Raw genomic sequence first — 14,210 nt, forward strand, 5'->3', positions numbered from 1 at the left:
TCAATTTTCAGAACCTTGAAACCAAAAAATGTATTTGCTGGTGAATGTAAATGTGCCATCAAATCTAATATGCACCTTAATTTTCGCAGCGTAATTTGCCCCAAAAAGGTGAGCATTAGATTGAGTAAATACAGTATTTTTCACTCCACCCAACCCCACCAAATAATACCCTCTCCTATGGTGCAGATATAGCTTAAGAGCTCAGAATCTGCCTCTCTCCGAGAGAATATATTCCAAATACCTCCCAGTCAACCAGTTCTGGCCACTTTATTCCAAGATCAGGTAGATATTTTTAAGAACAAGGAAAGCTTGCTTTGTAAGTTTACTGAGTGGAAAAGCTGGAATGGATTACTGTGCAAGGTGAAAAAACTATTAGCTCAGCTTTGGTACTGAGAATCAATTCCTAGACTAATCATTTACTCACAGAACTGTCTTCCTTAATTCAAAGTCTTTGTGTGTTGCCCATGAAAACAAAAAGGAGTTGTAAGAAATGGCTATGTATTTTATTAAGCAAATGGGAGGAGCAGTTCCTACTTTCTAAAGAAAAAAGGTGTTGATGTTTATCTGCATAAGATAGGACATCATCTTTTTAGTCCTTTGGAAGGACCAGCTGCAGTTGCTAATTAACTGCCCTAAGATCACGCTGAGATCTTGTGATGAAGGGTGGTATATAAATCTAATAAATACAGTGGTACCTCGGGTTACATACGCTTCAGGTTACATACGTTTCAGGTTACAGACTCCGCTAACCCAGAAATAGTACCTTGGGTTAAGAACTTTGCTTCAGGATGAGAACAGAAATTGTGCTCCAGCGGCGCGGAAGCAGCAGGAGGGCCCATTAGCTAAAGTGATGCTTCAGGTTAAGAACAGTTTCAGGTTAAGAACGGACCTCCGGAACAAATTAAGCTCTTAACCTGAGGTACCACTGTATAATTAATTGAAGTTTGGCACACACAAAAAGCCCTCTGCACACAATGGGAGGCACATAGCTCCTTAAAGAATGGAGAAGCAGGTTGCAGTTTCTTAGCTGCAGATGCTCAGCCTCTCTCCGTCATCTGTCTGTTCCACAGCTTGTCATGCACAGAAGGGTCCTTGTTCTTATCTGTGCAATGTTGGGAGTATGTAGGTCTCACCAATTAATGTCTCCAGTTCCTCTCAGTTTCCATTACCTCTCATCCTCTGGCATGAAAAAGGTTTCTATCCTTAATCTTCCCCTGGCTCGGCTCACCCATCTCCCTTTGGAGTCACTGTTTGCTTTTGCTTTCTTTCCTCTCAAAAGTGACTAATGTCACCAATCTTTATTGCTGACCAAACATCAGAAAATGAGGTTTGCATCCATTCCATCAGACCTAATGTTTGTAAATAATAATAATAATAATAACTTAACCCTAGAAGTTCTCCACAAAATAAGAACAAGAGATATGGTACTGGTAGCAACTAGCTTTTTCCCCCATATCCAAACCAAATCTGTGGTGCCTGGCCCAAGCTTCTTTATGAAACTGTTGGCATTTTAGAAGCCTTTTTTGCCATGCCTAACTTATTAACCATTTCCAACTGACTATGGAGCTTTTTCCTTATAAGAAAGACACTGGGGTGAAGAGAAGGATGACTGAAGCAAGCCAGCATTGCAACTGACAGGTACATCTGTCAATGCAACAATGCCTTACATTGCTATGGGCTTGCAGTTCAGCTCCTGTTAAGTAGAAGTAACCTCAATTACTGTTTTTGATAGATACTGGATAATTCCTGAAGCCCTGCACGTATTCCACATATCATATGAAGAAGGGCCATTACCTTGGTGTGGGAAATATACTCTGGATGCAGAAAATCCCTGGGTCAACCCCCAGTACCCCCAGGTAGAGTTATGAGAGAAGCCCGTCTAAAACCCTGTAGAGCCACTGCCAGTCAATGCAAAGCAGGGGTATGAAGCTGGATCCAGTCAGTGGACTAGATCCTGAGGGCCCCGTGACAGGGCTTTAAAGAATGTTAGGCAAGTTCATGGAGGAGAGGGTTACCGATGGCTGCTTGCCATGATGGCTATTCTCTGCCCTCACAGCTGAAGGCAGCAATGCTTCTGAATGCCAGTTATTGGAAACCACGGGAGAGTGTGCTCTTGTGTTCAAATCCTCCTTGCTGGTTTCCCACAGGCAACTGTTCAGCCACTGTGAGAACAGGATGCTAGACTAGCTGGGCCATTGGTCGGATCCAGCAGGATCTTATGGTCTTACTAGTTCAATGATGTTCACGGCCTCTGGACCAATGCAGAGTGTCAGGATATTAATGCCAAAAGCTTCATCTCTGGCTTGTGGTTCCCTTCCTAGCAAAGAACAGATCCAATGTGCCTGTTTGAAATACCGGACTAGGATCCTAAGAACCAAGCCTGTGTAGTGCTTGTCTGAAGCCTGGGGCAGGAGTCTTGTTCTTGGCATGACAGTGTAAATCTGGCAGGGGGCCCTGGCTGGCTTAGCCCTCTGAGGCCCAAGGCAAGTGTACCCAGCTGCCACCTCCTCTACACAAGCCTGCTAAAAACTCCTTTAGACACAGTCAAAAGCTTGTGAAAATTTAATGTGTTTTGTTTTTATTTTCTTTTTCACTTTTCCTTTGAACACATTTTTTCACACAAACTAAAATTTGAAACTGCCTTAGTTTCAAAAGGTATTTCCCATGTGCAGGGTCAATGAACTGCGGCCATATTCAGCAGCCAATATATCTAAAAGCCTGCTGAAACACAGTAAAACAGCCTCTGAGCAGATGCAGTGTCCTTCCCTTTACACTAAAAAGTGCAAACATGCCCCCATCCCTCTTCCACATAGCATTGAGAATAACTTATAAAGTAGGCATCCCATCTTTAGAAATTAAATATTGTCCTCACCTCCCCAGAAAATATTCCATACTCAACAGTACGTCTCCCAGTAACTATACTGGTTTTTGTTTTGCTTATATTCTATTTAGGGAACTGTGGAAAAACACATCGAACAGTCAGTCTGCTTTTCTTTCTGATGTGACACAGCTCAGAATGTGCTCATACATAATTCTGTGCATAACTACTCGCCTGGGAAAGTTGGACATCTCCAAGTTTGTGTTCCCTAGCTCTAAAGTGAGGTTTTATGATTAAGAATATTGACACAGCTTCCCACCCATTGAAAACCGTTAACAGACACAAAAATTATCTGCCTTAGACTCAACAGCTGGCCTTGAGTTTATCTCTCAACCTCCATGTTCCTTGCCAGTAAAATAGGAGTATTAATTGGTTGCCTTTGAGCAGGTCTTTCTACACTTTTGCTCGTCATGGGAGAGGGAGGGGAGAGAGAGAGAGTGAGTTTGTAGATAGAATCCATGAATCCATAGTAACTCTGATCTGAACTGGTCACTCTAGTGTATGGAATAGGTAACTGGCTCCATCCTTTGTGCCACCATTTTGCATCTTACTTTGGTTGATATATCTGTGCTCCAGTAAAAACACAAAGGAGATTATTCATTTCTGAGGTCTGTTCATCTCCGATATCACTTGACACAGCAACTCTTGCTTAGAACATTTCACCTAATCATGAACACTCTTGAAAAACAATGCACAATTGTTTTATGAAAGGCAGCAGTGATCAAGTTCAATCCTAACTGCTACTGAAACAGTCATCAGCTAGTGGTACATTCCAAATCAGACCATAAGTCCTACAGAAGTGCACGGTGCAAAAGCTAAGACACTTGCATAAACAGTGATTCACACTGGGCTTTGTGTGTTTTGTTTGATACCGAAGAGAAAATACAAGAATGAACAAAGAACTCATTACTTCTTTCCCTGCTGTTTTTCAACATGTGTCAATACTAACGGGCTTCATCTTAGAAAAAATAGCAACATTCCTGCAGAAGGTCAAATATGAAATGATGGGCAAAAATTAATCTTATTAAAATGCCCCTTACTCTTTCAAAACAAAAGTACTTCCACAACCTGGGCTCCATTACAGAGGCCTTTTCCCAGTCAATCAGATCTCCTTCGGCAACAGAGCACAATGTAAGGTTTTGGATGAGCAAAGTGAGTAGGGGGCAGGAGTCTATCACACAGTCCTGGTCCCTAACTTGCTTCCAGTGTTAAAAACTCTCATATATATGTGTGTGTTGTTGCTTAGTCGTTTAGTCGTGTCCGACTCTTCGTGACCCCATGGACCAGAGCACACCAGGCACTCCTGTCTTCCACTGCCTCTCGCAGTTTGGTATATATATATGAGAGGCACCAAGTGGCTCCTTAAACCAAGGTTATAGTTGCTAAAACGGAATGTCTAGTTTGCCCTTTTGGGGCAAGGGGGCTCTAAAGTCTTATTTTTTCACATGACCAAATATGTCAAGAAAAACATTTCTCAATCTAAGCACAGGTCCTCAAAGGACTTCAGAAATCTGAAGAAACCTTTTTTATTGAAAACACCCTGTGCTTTGGAGTGTGAGAATGTTGTTTATTAAAGGGGCATTCATTTTGTCCAAGTAAGTTTATGCCATTAACAGTTTTTAATAAGGACATTAAAACAGGAATATGCAAAGAGATGGAAAGGATGATCTCTTGTCTCCTGGCAATTATTCCAATTCTTCAAACAATACATTCTTCAGATGCACAGCCACTAAGATTCAAAGGTCACTGGAGTCTTTGTATCCAGTTGTATGGTAGTTAACAAACAAACTTTTGTTCTTCTTTTTCTCAATGGAATAAGTTGCAGCCACAATAATTGAGTTCTGCATTCAAGGCTTGCATATGCATAATTTAGCTACAGGACTCTGGATCCCATTTATACTTAACAGAGTCACCGATTATAAATGAATGTCTTATATTTTACATGCACATGAATGAGAAAAAGAACCCAGTGTGGCTTCTCCCTTGCATCAAAGAAGTTCCTTCAGATTATTTGTTCTCTATTTTTAATGCACTATATTCTTCTACTCTTTAAATTAGAACTGGCAACTCTACCAGGATTTAACTATTGTCTGTAATAATCAAGAAAGTGATTAATTCTTTTTGGATGAATTCATCCCCATTATGTAAATAATATAAACATAAAGCAAAGAATATCAGAGAAAACAGCAGCTAAGTATGCAACAAGCTGCTACAGTGCAACTGCATAGCTGATTTCAGATATTGGTGGTAATATCTGTAAAGTACAAAATATATTTTCTGATGATATACAGCAGACAATTGTACTCCAATTAATTCAAACACTCTAAGCAGGACATGGACCCCCAAAAAAGTGGGAAGGGGAATGTAATTGTTTCAGATCTATATTGGTTGACTACACAACGGAACAAATCAAGAGAAATCACACATTTCACAAAATAAAATGGGGTGGGGCATAAATGCAACTGCTTCAAAGCCATGGTATATTCCAGGCATAGGCAAACTTGGCCCTCCAGATGTTTTGGGACTACCACTGGTCCTGTTAGCTAGAGATCATGGGAATTGTGTCCCAAAACATCTGGAGGGCCGAGTTTGCCTATACATGATACATTCTCTCTAGTGATGGTATCCAGAAGTCTAAAGCTCAAAATCAGCTGAGGTGGCCAATGGAAGCTAAGATCAACAGAAAGGACTCTCTCAGGTATGCTTGAAGGAAGAGGAAGTAAATGGAAGGATTACTGATCTGCAAGGACAAAGATGTGGAAGACGCTGCATGTACTCTTATATTGTTTCCACCCTTCTCCAAAATAGGAACTGTGTGCAACCTGACTGTTGAGGGGTCAGGCTTATAGCTCAACAAGGACTTGATACCTATCTACCTTAAAATACACAGCTCTTCCAGGCAATATTAATTTCATCCTCGAGTACAAAAAGAACATACTAAAGTGCTCTCAGAACTTACACCTTATTTGAGAAATCCTGAAGAACAGGTGAGGAGCCACAGAATTGGGAAAGGCCAAATTTCCCGTGCTTCAAAAAAGTAAAACGGGGAATCTGGGAAACACCATAATTCAACAAAATAGTGGTGTGTATTGGGAGGTCGGAAGAACCTTAATTTACAATACAAAATTGCCAATAATATGCAGAGGCTGATTATTATAATTTATTAAGTGGTTTCTGTGTGCACTGAGCTTCACACACCCTAAAAGAGGTCAAAATAATCTCCCTTTTCACAGATGTAGAGCTGAAGCTGATGATTATTTGCCATCCAGAGCATTCATCAAAGTTTTACAATGTGAACCAAAGGCTTTCTGGTTCACAGGTGTGAGAGGAGTCTGTCTGCCTTTAATTCTCACTGGCCCAACTTATATGAATCATATAAACTTGTAGGTTTCTTCCCTACCCTCTGGTTCACAAGTAACAATTAATAACACTCTTGCAAGAAAACTGGCATTGTGGCAATTTTACGATTCGAGAATGTTTTCTTAGTTCTCCAAAACCTACTGCAACTAAAGCAGAACACTTTTTAACACAAGCAGGGAAACCTTAAGTGTATTTTCTCTGAAGTCCACTAAGCTCAAAAGATACTTATTTTCTAGTAAGCACGGTTAAAATTGCAACTTATGACTTCAATATCCTAATCACACATACTGGACTGTAAATCCCACTAACCACCACAGGAGTACTAAATTTTCACATTTATATCCTGCACACTCTCCTTAAGAGCTGCATTAGTGCCATAAGATAGGATCAAGCTGTACCAGTGGTATCCTTTTCCCAACAAATCCCATGCAAATACAGCAGGGCATAGGGCAGAAAGGTTCAAAGGATTAATTTTTAAGAAAACACACTGTTTCTTCTTTAAGAGAAAGCCTTGCTTATTTTAAATGAGGATTGCACACAAGGATAAGCCAAGACTCTCTGAAAGTTAAACTAAGCCCAGCAGAAGTTCGCCTTTTAGCCACATAGAAGAGGGAAGAAACCAGTGCCTCACTCAGATTCTTGGGATCCTTCTCATATAACACTAAACTATAGTAAACAGGGCACAGTAACAGCAGGACCTGTTTGCCAAGTTTCTCATACTGAAAAAAAATACAGTGGGCCCACCACTTACATGCTATTTATTTACACTATTGCAACCTGTGAGAGTTCCAAGGCCATTGCACAACCCTCCCAGAGCCCGGTAAATGAGGTGGAGGACAAGACCTGCTCCAGACAGGTAGGAATGGTTGGGGGGGGTTCTTGTGGTTCCTGATTTTGCATGATTTTACCTTTGTGCATGGACCCCAGAGCCCTTGCGTAGGTGGTGGGTCCACTGTACACAAAAAATCCAATACTGTCATACTGCTTTCTTGAGATTGTAACTGATCACCAAAAATACTAAAAAAAAATCAACATGCCACATTATAGTTCTGAACTTTAGCAAAAACTTTGCAAACAAGTCACTTCTGCTGCTTCATAATTTCTTAACAACAAATCTGAGAAAAACAAGCCAACTTCAAATCTTAGTTTATGAAGCTGGTTTGTTTCAATAAACCATAGCTAGGACTAATCACAGTTTGCCTGGGTTTGGATACAATGCTAAACTGTGGTTAATCAAAGTGAAAAGCTTATCAGTTAGCTCTGTTGGTTAGGGCATGGTGCTGATAACACCAAGGTTGCAGGTTCTATCCCCATACAGGCCACTTGCATATTCCTGCATTGGCTGAGGTTGAACCAAATGACCCTCAGGATCCCTTCCAACTCTCCAATTCTATTATCACAGGTGTTTCAATTCTAGAGATGCAACCATGTATCTCACTACAATCATCCACGGAGTTATCCTGGTTTTGTTATGCCATCCAACTACTTGCAATCTGCACTGAGTTCAATTCTCTTACATATCTGATTCCATTAACTAATCTGCAATGAAGTTCCACCTTATATAGAAATAAAAACAGCAACTACTGTACTAGTTCTTGCTTATGCAAAATCCTGGACACTTACTTGTAAATGAACATGAATGGCATTTGACTTAAGCTCGACTTTGCTCAAATAGGACTTCCAAACAAGTGTACAAAGAAGTGCAACTTTAGCCATCATATCTTGCTCAATATCCTTGCAAGTGCACAGAAACAAAAAAAAATGGTCCCTAGACAAATAATTTGGTGTGCAGAGTCTCAAGAGCCACTCAGTTTTCTAGATGATACTAGGCTGTGTAAAGGCTCTAGTTAATCAAAATGTTTTACTATAGCTTATGTTTGTATGTTTAAGGAAATCAATTACTTTCAAAGAAGAAAATTACTTAAATCAGTCCTTTCTTAATCATTTGAGGCTGCACTCCTACACACATTATCCTGGGGCTTACAACTGAGTAGCCATCCCTAGGATTCTGCTGTAAACCATTCTGATTTAAAATTACGGTAATATTGGATTCTAACCATACAGCCTCTCTCTTTGCTTGGGATTGTTGGTACCACATCATAAATCAAACCTTTCCCCTGCGGAAGGTTTGGCCCATGGGGCCCATTTTTAGACCTTCTTTCTACTGATCTATGATTGCTCATCATTTTTGATTTGAATTGCAATCCATAATTCCCTGTATGGCTTTTGCTTCTTTCCTGGTAGAAAGAGTCCTGCTGGTCCTTCCTACTGTTCTGCTGCTGGGATACATTTGGGTGTCAATAGGATTTAAACTACTGATAGCTTTTAAAAAGCTTTCAAAGAAAAAGCAAATGTGATCTTGCTCAGGACCTCCGAACAAAAGTCATGGCTTACTTGTTCTCGAAGGTTCTATTTACTGCAACCACAACCCTTGGGGCAAAGAGCCGAGGAGACACGACCTCTGGGGTCCTTGCCCTCTTCACAGTAACTGCAGACCTCAATACAGCATTAGGCAGAGGCACAGAGGCAGCAACAGGGGGCACAGTAGGTACAACTCAGCAACACATCACTCCCATGTTGCCAATACCAAAATGGCATAATCTGTAAACTGTTATTAGATGTATTCTTTTGTTAACCTGATATGTGGGCCTCCAATTAAGAAACAATTTCTGGTAATGGTTATGGGGATTTGTGTTTATCTCAATTACTGAGTCAATGAACATTTCAAAGACTGACATAATTGGAAAAGAGTTGCTGTTACTCTTACATAACATGAAATGCAGAATTACCTCTACGATGCTAGTAAATGAATGAACTTTTCCTTGATTTTTGGTATTTACAGCTAGTATCTGAACTGCAAAATTTAATGGGCATGCAAACTATTCTTGATGGCCACAAACTGATGCAGAGCCCCAACCCAGATCTCAACACATTCCAGATCAGGGACACTCTGGCTACTTTCTCTTCAAAGGTTTAGCCCTCAGGGGAAGCTCAGAACAGTTGTTTTTACAGGCATCAATTTACAGCCATCCTACCCACTGAGCCACAAGAGCTTGCTGTGACTATGGGCTCTGCTTCTCCATGATTTTGTGTGTGGGAAGAGGTTTGGACTAAATAAGATGCTGTCATTGTAGATTCATTCTATAACCACAGTTTGAAGGTGCCTTCTGTACATGGCTAATGTGGGAGTGTCATCCATATAAAAGTTCACAACTGGTGTATGGCAGCAGAGTTGGCAGAGGTGTTGGTAAGGTTACATTGTCCTTTGTTGCTACAGCTATTCTTTCAACTTTGCTGCTGAGAGTGCACAGGATGATAGCAATGTTATGCATCATTAGCTCTCTCTAGGGGTTTTCAGTATAAAGGAATGATAAAATCACTCTGACTATCAATTTATTAAGTAGATTTAAAGGACAGCTTGTGTTGGCTTTGAATGTCAGTTACTAAAACAAGAGATTTCCATTCAACAACACACAAATAACATGTACATCTACAATTATTCACAGGCTCGCAAAGCATGAGAATTTCAGAAGAAATCACAAAAGATATTTCCATTTCCATTTCCAAATAAAGGCTGAGTATAAGTATTCATTTCTGAAGAGAAAAGGCAACATCATAGCTTTACATAAGAAGAGCTGTGAATGATCAGGCAAAAGGCCCATCTAATCCAGCAACCTGTTCTCATCATGGTCACAAGACCAGAGTGCAGCACCACTCTACCCATTTGTGATCCCCAGCAACTGGTGTATATAGAGGCATACAACTTCTGATCCTTTTAACAACTATAACAGTAGCCTTGATCCAGCAACTATTTAATTAAGTACATGCACTAGCTGGAAGGGAGGGCAAGCTGCATAGTAAAGCAGAAAACTATTTTTTCCCAACTCCTGTAACGAACCAGCAGACTGGAAAAAAATTATTACCTTGTGGTGCAAGGGTCTGAACCTGAAGAGCAGCCTACATATAAGCAGCTGTTAGCCTAGCCAGTTTCACTCCTCAGCAAAACTCTAAAAGGGAAAAAAAAACAAGCGTTCTTCAACACCCTGAAGATTAGCAGTGCACCATTCAAACAGGCCCCTGGCTGCTCACCAGCCAACTCTATTTACACAACCAGTTAAGATAATAGGTGTTGTAGTTAAGATCAGAGAATCATATAATTGTAGCACTGGAAGGAACCCCAAGGGTCATCTACTCTGACAAATAAGACAGTTTGTTATGGCGACCGTAACCTAGATTTGCCGATCAGAAGGTCGGCAGTTCGAATCCCCACGACGGGGTGAGCTCCCGTTGCTCGGTCCCTGCTCCTGCCAACCTAGCAGTTCGAAAGCACATCAAAGTGCACGTAGATAAATAGGTACCGCTCCGGCGGGAAGGTAAACGACATTTCCGTGGGCTGCTCTGGTTTGCCAGAAGCAGCTTAGTCATTCTGGCCACATGACCCAGAAGCTGTACGCCGGCTCCCTCCGCCAATAAAGCGAGATGAGTGTCACAATCCCAGGGTCGGTCACGACTGGACCTAATGGCCAGGGTCCCTTTACCTTTAACCTTGATTTAAAGTGTCATTTGGCACCTAGCTTATATATCTGAGTTTCTAACACTGACTTCAGTGTACAGTGGTACCTTGGATTACAGATGCTTCAGGTTACAGACTCTGCAAACCCAGAAATAGTACCTCGGGTTAAGAACTTTGCTTCAGGATGAGAACAGAAATCACATGACAGTGGTGCGGCGGCAGCAGGAGGCCCCATTAGCTAATGTGGTACCTCAGGTTAAGAACAGTTTCAGGTCAAGAACGGACCTCTGGAACAAATTAAGTTCTTAACCCGAGGTACCACTGTACTTTACCTTCCTATAAAAGCTAGAGACAGGGAACTTGCATAGGCTGAAAGTATAGTAGGCTATGAGGTTAGGATGAAAGATAGAAACAAACACACACTTTGTTGAGCAGTCTTCCAATCAAAACTGGTTTACTGTAGCAGTGAACTGCCACTTAATTCATTTAAACTACTATGACCAGGAAAAAGTCATATTTTAATACACTTGTGTACATATGCTTATGGCACAATAAGAACCTGAATTTGATATCTGCCAATGCTAATAAAAACCTGAAGTGTACTTGGAATGTTGTAGTTTGTAGTCAAAATATACTAAAAATTGAATTTTCTTTTTACCTTCAGATTGTTCCAATAGGTTCAAATAAAAAAGCATGTCCCCTATTCAAGCAAATTAAGTAAAGTTCAAAATCTATTTCTATGCTGTTTGCTTAGAATTTTGGTATATTATTTGCTTAGCATTATGATATATTATTTGCTACTTGCAATAAACTGCTCACTCTCATTGTCTACCATTACTATACATCACTGTGGAAAGCCATTAACATTAGCAGTTAACTCTTGTGTTGCTTTAGAACCTTTGCAAGTATACTTGACTCCATTGAAATGAATGTGATGTACTCACACTCCCATAGCACTTAATATTGGTGAGCTTTTTACTTACTATCCCTATTTTTAAGTACTTTCATTGTTAATAACAAATAAGATTTCTGACTAAGTAGTGCTTCAGCAAGGCTGCAATTCTAAACTTATTTAGAAATCCCACTGAAAGCAACCATGGGTTACTTACTTCTGAATGAACATAGTTAATATTTTATTGTAAAAATGACATAGAGAGGATACAGAAAGTAAAGCATAAGAGTTAAGTGAATTCTATTCCTTATCTCAAAAGGAATTGTCACATAGCCTTAGCTCCATCCAATGTGTTAATACTTCAGACATTTCCAAAACTGAATCTAGCAGGAGGTTTGGTAATTTCAGACATGGGCCAGAGAAAAGCAGTGTAAGACAGAAAACCTTAACAGGTTCCACTTCAACTGATGATCAACAATGTAAGAAGAACCCTGCTGGATCAGACCAGTGGCCCATCTAGTCCAGCATCCTGTTCTCACAGAGGCCAACCAGATGCCTGTTGGGTGTGTTCAGTTCAATCTCAAGCAAAAGTAAGTATTTGACTACTTATAATACAGAGCATATTGCTCATGAAAAATTGTTTAACATTGAACAAATCAAAGTCATTGCGGAACTTAAGTGTTTTAGGCTGCAATCCAAACAATAGCTAAAGAGAGGCAGAGGTTAACAGTCTGGCAAAGCTACCACTGTATCTGCAGCACACCAATGCCATCATTTGACTGGGTTACAGTGAACCCTGAACCAGCTAAGTCCCTCCTACTCACCCAGAATGCCCAGCCTGGAGGTTTTTTTGTAAGCTGCTGGCAGCAGGCATCCCACCAGAAGTATTTCTGCCCATGCAAGTGTTTGGCAGGTGAAACAGGAAGTTCTGCACCAGCAGAGGCTGGCAGGGATTGGGAAAGGACACCTGCACTGAATCCAAACCCACTCCACAGCCCACGGCAAAAGAAGTTTGGACCACAGCCTTACTTTTGTATTGTTTTCTCTTTCAAGTATTGTTTTTGCATATTTATTATTGTAAATTGCTTAAGGATGGATGCCTTTGACAGAGTGAATATAATGTTAATGCAATTTACTAACTAAACAACACAGGAAAGATAGCACAGCAAGATGCCTAAATGCCTTCAAGGTTTCTCATAATATCCAACTCTTGTCAGCACCCGAGTGACTCAAGAAAAGTACAGCTACACAATCCAAGAAGAAATACAGTGGTACCTCTGGTTATGAACTTAATTCGTTCCAGAGGTCCGTTCTTAACCTGAAACCGTTCTTAACCTAAGGTATCACTTTAGCTAATGGGGCCTCCCGATGCCGCCGCACCACTGAAGTACGATTTCTGTTCTCATCCAGGGTAAAGTTCTTAACCCAAGGTACTACTTCCAGATTAGCAGAGTCTGTAACCTGAAGTGTTTGTAACCCGAGGTACCACTGTACTAACAAGGAACTCAAAGTCTGTTTGAAAAGTATTATTCACACCACCTGGAAAAGAAAATATCACTCAAACTACCAACTATACAGAAGGTAATGATTAATGTAATTCTAGTGCTGCATTAACATTTTTTAAAGGTCCAGGTGCTGGACTCCCAAATGTCTTTCTTCAAAAATAAATGTTTCCCATGGATAATGTTATTATATCTTTTCCTCTCATGTGGGCAGAATTGGCAATAAACTACTTTCTTTGGGGGGGGGGAGCTGAGGAGCCACAGAAACTTAATATTTTCTCCCCCAAACAGGTAAAAAGAGGAAGCAATGTCCACATTTGTTTGAAACAAAGAAAAACTTGGCATAACCTAGAATAAATAAAGGTGTGTAGATTAAACACTATGAGAAACAAAACAAAAAGAAAGCCTGTTTAGAAAGCAATGGAACTGTTCGCTGATTCAGTAACAAAACATGCCGATTTCTACTGAAGATTATACTGGGAATCTGAGATTTCTTTATTTTCACCTTCAAAAGAACAAAGGCTATGGAGAGATTCCTAAAGTGAACTGGTTAAGGTGGCATTTCATTCTAAACACATACTGAGAACACAATGAGAAGCAAATACAAGGAAGGGCACAGGCATGTGTTTTTGCAGTCTCTATCCACTGCGGCACCCACAACCACACACACAATTTGGGAAGTACTTGCTCCCTGTCATGACACAAGCCAAGATCACAATGTGCATGTTTTATGGCTGCCCCTGCACACTCTAGAATAACTTCTTATTCTCTCCCAATCACTGAACCCTGCCTTGTGGGGCCTAGAACAACTCCCTTAGCTGCACTTTTTAAAAGATTTCACAGTAGTTCCCACAGCAGGCTACTGGCTGGATGTTCTTTTAATTTAAAGCAATGTCTCCTAGTTTGGAGCCTGACAGCTCTCAAGGGGCCCTTGCGAAACCTAAAGCACCCCATAGCAGTAATATCACTCTCCACAACTCATAAAGAGGTCTGCTCTCAGAAACTAACAGGTCAAGCTTTCATCCACACTCACACTTCTGCAGGTTCTGAGAACACAGTCCAGAA

The 14,210-nt window shown here is 40.6% G+C and overlaps 1 protein-coding gene and 1 long non-coding RNA gene across 7 annotated transcripts in view; one reads left to right on the plus strand and one right to left on the minus strand.

The window, feature by feature from the left end:
- ARHGAP32 (Rho GTPase activating protein 32) overlaps positions 1-14,210 on the minus strand; it is a 201,818-nt gene that overhangs the window by 185,293 nt on the left and 2,315 nt on the right. Inside the window, exon 1 of one of the 6 annotated variants that reach the window (XM_079954477.1) lies at positions 10,162-10,180. The exons of the other annotated variants lie outside the window; for them this stretch is intronic. The gene's annotated coding sequence lies outside the window, so the exon portion shown is untranslated. Of the gene's footprint in view, positions 1-10,161; positions 10,181-14,210 lie in introns of those variants that run through there. 6 annotated transcript variants of the gene reach the window in all.
- Positions 10,242-14,210, plus strand: part of LOC307203671 — a 119,397-nt gene continuing 115,428 nt past the window's right edge. Inside the window, exon 1 of the long non-coding RNA XR_013833319.1 lies at positions 10,242-10,766. This is a non-coding gene — a long non-coding RNA (uncharacterized lncRNA). The remainder of the gene's footprint in view (positions 10,767-14,210) is intronic.

The sequence above is a fragment of the Podarcis cretensis genome (assembly GCF_951804945.1).
Source record: "Podarcis cretensis genome assembly, chromosome: 15".
NCBI classification, from domain to species: Eukaryota; Metazoa; Chordata; class Lepidosauria; order Squamata; family Lacertidae; genus Podarcis; species Podarcis cretensis.